Source organism: Pteropus vampyrus, unplaced genomic scaffold (genome assembly GCF_000151845.1).
Source record: "Pteropus vampyrus isolate Shadow unplaced genomic scaffold, Pvam_2.0 Scaffold183, whole genome shotgun sequence".
NCBI classification, from domain to species: Eukaryota; Metazoa; Chordata; class Mammalia; order Chiroptera; family Pteropodidae; genus Pteropus; species Pteropus vampyrus.
Genome location: NW_011888964.1, coordinates 971,967 through 977,212, shown reverse-complemented (window position 1 = coordinate 977,212; position 5,246 = coordinate 971,967). Strand labels below are relative to the sequence as shown.

At 46.7% G+C, this 5,246-nt stretch overlaps 1 pseudogene; it reads right to left on the bottom strand.

Moving 5' to 3' along the window:
* Window positions 1–2,011: 2,011 nt before the first annotated feature.
* LOC111746322 lies at window positions 2,012–2,127 on the bottom strand (annotated as a pseudogene).
* Window positions 2,128–5,246: the final 3,119 nt, after the last annotated feature.

Here is a 5,246-nt window from a genome sequence, read left to right as displayed (position 1 = left end):
CTCCTGTGTGGGATTTCTGACCCAAGGGGAGAGGGGCTTTCCAGTAGGAAGGGCTAAGTAGAGATCCTTGGGACTTCCTACCAAGATCATAAGCCAGAGTAATTCTGTACCCCGGGGCGGGGGGACTTCAGGGGTTAGTATTACCATCAGAATCTTAAAAGGTACAGAGGTGGTGACATCTCTCGCTGTCCCGTTTAACTTCCCAGTGTGACCAATACGGACGTCAGATGGCTATCGGAGAATGACTGGACGATCATGAACTCAGTCAGCTTGCGCTCTAATTGCAGTTCCTGTACCCGATGTAGTATTTATTCTGGAGCAAGTCAGTGCGACCTCTTGGACTTGCTATGTAGCCTGACTCTCCATACACATTTGCAGGGACCACCGGAAGCAGCTTGCTTTTGCCTGGCGGCGCCAACAATGCTCCATCATAAATAATACGATACACAGAGCTCTGGACGATCTGGACATTTCACAAAACATAATTCTGGTTTAGCACATCGATGACGTGCTGACTGGATCTGGTTAGCTAGAAGTAGCAAGTGGTTTTGATGCTTTAGACAGATATAAGTGAATTAAGGGTAGAAGGTAAATCCCACAAACATTGAGGGCCTTCCACCTCAGAGAAGTTTCTGGGTGTTTAATGGTCTTGGGAATGTAGAGAGAGCCCCTCCAAGGTAAAAGGCACGTTGCTGGATCTCATACTACCTACCATGAAAACAGCGACACAAGGCATGAGGTCATTTTGGCATTTTATAACGTGTTCGAGTGTGCTGCTTTGGCTCACACACAGGGTCATCTGAAAGCTACAAGTTTCATCTGGGGACCAGAGCAAGAGTAGGCTTTGCTGCAAGTTCGGCAGAAGCATCCCCACCACCTGGATGTCATGATCCAGCAGGTCCCATGATGCTGAAAGTGTCTGTGGAGACAGGCAGACTGCATGAGGCCTCTGGACAGCGTCCACAGGAGGATCACAGAGCAGACCTCTAAGACTTTGGAGCAAATTGATTCCCTCTTCTGCAAATCGTGTTTATCCACTTGAAAAATAGATTTTACTTTGCTCCTGGGCCTTGGCAGAGACTGAATGCCTAACCATGAGACATCTGGGGACCATGTGGGCTGAGCTTCCTGTAATAAATGGAGTGTTCCCGATCCACCTAGCCATGGGTTGGGCACACAGCAGCCATCCATCATCTACTGGGACTGACATGCGAGACCGAGCTTGGCCACGTTCAGAGGGGCTCCGACGCCTTTAACAGCAGCTCCCGCTGCATCGCCTCCTCTTCCTCAGTCTGCGGGCTCAGCCGTATGGACCCAGCATGACCCAGACTGATCGCGCTACTGCTGCCGCTAAGTGCCTTATTTTCCAAATGCGAGAGCAACAATAAGTCCCTGCAGGGTACTGCACCATTTCCTGAGGGACCAGCCCGCCACCAAGTGGTATGATTACACTGGACTCTTCCATTGTGAAGGGGACGGAGATCCATCTTCACTGGAATAGATGCACATTCTAGGTGTAGATCTGTAGCCACCACCATGACGTTCTGCAGGCATTATTTCTGATCAAGGAACACATTTCACAGCGAAGCGGGTGCCATAAGGGCCTCATGCCCATGGACTGACGAGGCAGCACTTCTGCCTTCGTCAGTAACAGAAGCGTCTGATCTAACTGAGATGCGGAATGGCTTCCCCAAGACATGGTTACAGTCAGGAGACCATACCTTAAAAGGCTGGGTTTATGTTATAGGATGAAATACGTTTTTTGAATCAGAGACAATTACATGGTCCTATCTCTTCCATAGAGTACATAGATCCAGATATCAAGAGGTGAACTTGAGAGTGGTACTTCTATTTAATAGTCCACTACAGACTTCTCCCTTCTTTCTAAGTGCAAACCAACACATCCTCAAAATAATTGGGAGAGGTGGGGAGGAGGTTCAGGCACCGAGGGGCCAGGGTGGATATTTCATTTTATTTAAAAAATTTTTTAAAAATTATTTATTATTTTTTATGCCTACAGCACCTGGTCTTCCTAGGTGGTCTCCCATCCACGTACTAACCAGGCCCGACCCTGCTTAGCTTCCAAGATCAGACATCGGGCTTGTTCAGGGTGGTGTGGCCGTGGACCATGGACCGTGGCTCCACTGGGGCGTGAACCCAGGGCTTTCTGCGTGTAAAGCAGACGTGCTCGCCGCTACACTATGGAACCACGTCCCAGGGTGGATGTTTTAAAGAGGCACTATCCGAGACGAGATTTAGCAATTCGACAATGCGCGTCGAGGGGGAGAACAATGCAGTGGCTCTAAGGCAAGTACAAGCTTAGCGAGCTGGACCAGAAGGAAGGAAATGTTTCTGAAACAGCGAGCGAGGGCAAGTGACACAAGATGAGGTGACGGAGATGCACATGGACCTCATGGTGGTTTCGTTGTCTGTGGGCTGGATTTCAATTTGCTAGATTCTGGATTTTATCCTGGAGAAAATGGAAAGCTGTGGAAGGGTTTTAGGCTAAATAATGTCGGTGTGGTTTGCATCTTCCTGCCTGCTGTGTGGAGAGTGAGCCGTAGCAGGGCAAAGGGAGATGCAGGCGCACCAGACAGGGGCAGTTTACCCAGCGGCCAACACGGCATTTCCAGCCAATCTCTGGAATTCTTCCCAGTCCCCTTGTCCCGCAATGGTGTGCGATTTTTCAAAATAAACAGTTTGCATGTTCTGATTTTGATTAGTTTCCCCCCACTGCATCAGGGGGAGACTGACAAGTTAACAGTCAGAATACTGTGCACACAAGAAGGGGGCGGGGAGACACAACCTGGCAGCAGCCTGACATACAGGGAAAGCCAGGTGTACTGGCATGGGGACCTGAGTGGGAGGTCTGAGACCCATGTTTGAGCCGAGTTTTGTATGGTAAGCACAAGTGACCCAGTCCAAGAAGGGAAGGGGAGGGAAGGTTAGGCAGAGGGTTTAGCATCTGCAATGGCAGGTAATAGACCGTAGGGAGGGTTCAAATGATTGCCATTTGGAGCATGATGGAGCGTGGTGTAAGGTGTGCAGGGAGAGTATCAGAGACAGAGTGTAAGCAGTTACAGTGTGCGGCAGGCAGGGGCCCAGCCTTTCTTCTCTCTGAGGGACAGCTTCAAATCCTGGCTTACAACCTAGATATCTTTGGGCGATGCAAATTGGGACCCTTGGTTGCAAGAAAGGAGACTTATTTTAACAGTTTACTGAGTAGGAATTTTTGTCCTTAAGTTTCAGGGGGTATATAATGGATTTTAAAGAAGAATATAGAAAGAACCAGAGTTTGTAGAACTGTAAAAATCTAAAAGTTTTCCATCCTTCATTTCTGCCTCTCTCTGCATGTTGATTGAATAATGCCCACTGCAGACTGATTTACCTGCTTCTCAGTCCTCAGGGCTACAAATGACCTCCTAGTTCTTATCTCCTCTGTTCACAGGACAAGCAGAGCAAAGCAAAAATAACAGGCTCAGATCCAAAGTCCCAGGAAAAGCATCCTCGTTATCCACTTTGAGAAAAGTCTTCATTCCAGGAATCTGTTGCCAGGAAGGTCAGGCCAGGTGGTAAAACGTGGCTTCTGGGAGCCCCCTGTACTCATGTGGCCCATGAGCTAATTTATACAGAATTCTTAGCAACATGCCCGGCATGTGGTGATTGCTCCATAAATACAATTTCAGAGAGCTAAGTGGTGTAAGCTGGGGCCAGTATAGGAAGGGTCGTGGTAAAGACAAATGTTTATTTTATAGTGTCAGACAATGAAACAATGCCTATCACACTGTCTGGCACAGAGTAGAGGTTGATAATTTCATATAATATCTTCATATTATTGTGTCAAAATGCTCTCCTTATGCCTTTGTCTTCCCCGTGAGCCTGCTAGTTTCTTGGCTTCCGAGACTCTGATTCAAGCCTGTGTTCTCAGCACCGTGGACAGTTCCCGACCCCCGCTTTGTATCCAATGCTAAGACAAGCAGCTAGGGGCCTCTAGGCAGAGGAACTGCCTATTGTCTCCCACCTGCTGCCCCCACAAGCTTGGACTTTCTTGAGCCTTACAGTTAGGTCCACTGTGTCCCTGAGTCCACTGTGCCCCTGACCAGTACATTTTGGACCACCGGACACCCTCTTTATCCTTCTTCCCACCAACCCTTGTCAACAAGATCCCAGCATGCCTTGCAGCCAGTGCCTGAGTTATCGTTGCAGAGACACATTTGCTAGCTAGCACATTTGCTGCTTTAATTAGACTAATTTTGACAAGCTCCAAAACTTTGTTTTTGATTTTTATCATTGGGATGATTTAAAGCACCATAAAGCTGTGAATTGTCGTGGGCAGGGTCACATATTCACCAGCATCCATCTGCTTCCTCAGAAAACTAACTATCCCAAGCTTGGAATAGAGCATGAAAGGCAGACAATAAAATGAGATTGCCATAGGTTAATGCTTTTTCTCATGGCAAACAGTTTTTTTTTTTTTTTAAAAAACAATCTCTCGTGTTCTTGGCAATATACTCAAGTCACTGTTTTGACCTTCCTTTCATTTTCAACCAATAAAAAGTAATTAATTTGCTACATTTTGGGGTTATTGCTTTCAGAGAAGGCAGATATGTTTGCACGATGTCTGAGATTTTACAAGGAAACGTGAATTATCTCATTTAATATAAGCTTTTGAAGCAATGCACAGTGGCTGTTGGTCCCACTTTACAGACCAGAAACCTGAAGCTTAAGGTTAAATGCATAGAGCAAGATACATTAAACTTAGTGAAATAAGTATTTGTTGAACATCTACTTTACTGCCATGGGCAGTAGAAGATATCAAATATAATAAAAACTTACTTGTAACTTCTCTAGTGAATCCTTTTCCTGGCAACTATGTGTTCCCCTCTGTGCTATCATGTTTATTGAGTTTTGATCAGGATAGTTTGCCTCTACAGAGAGCTTCTTTATACTTTTTAAAGGCACTGTGGAGGTACAGTTATTGACACGGGGGGCCACAGTGTGATTAGCTGTAGATATGGTGAAGTAGTCATCAAAGCTTTTGAATGATTTTTCTCTAACTGCTCTGCTAGTCTGGGTCAGAACAGGCTTGTTCCTGGACTGGTTGCAGATGAGCCTAATGATTTGAGTCGATACTTGCAGCTCGGGGAGAGGTGCTGTTCAAAGCAGGGAGCACAGCAGTTACGTTAGGCAGGATGCTGATCAAACCAGCTGAAGAAAAGTGAATTCCCTGGCTTGTGGCGAGGACG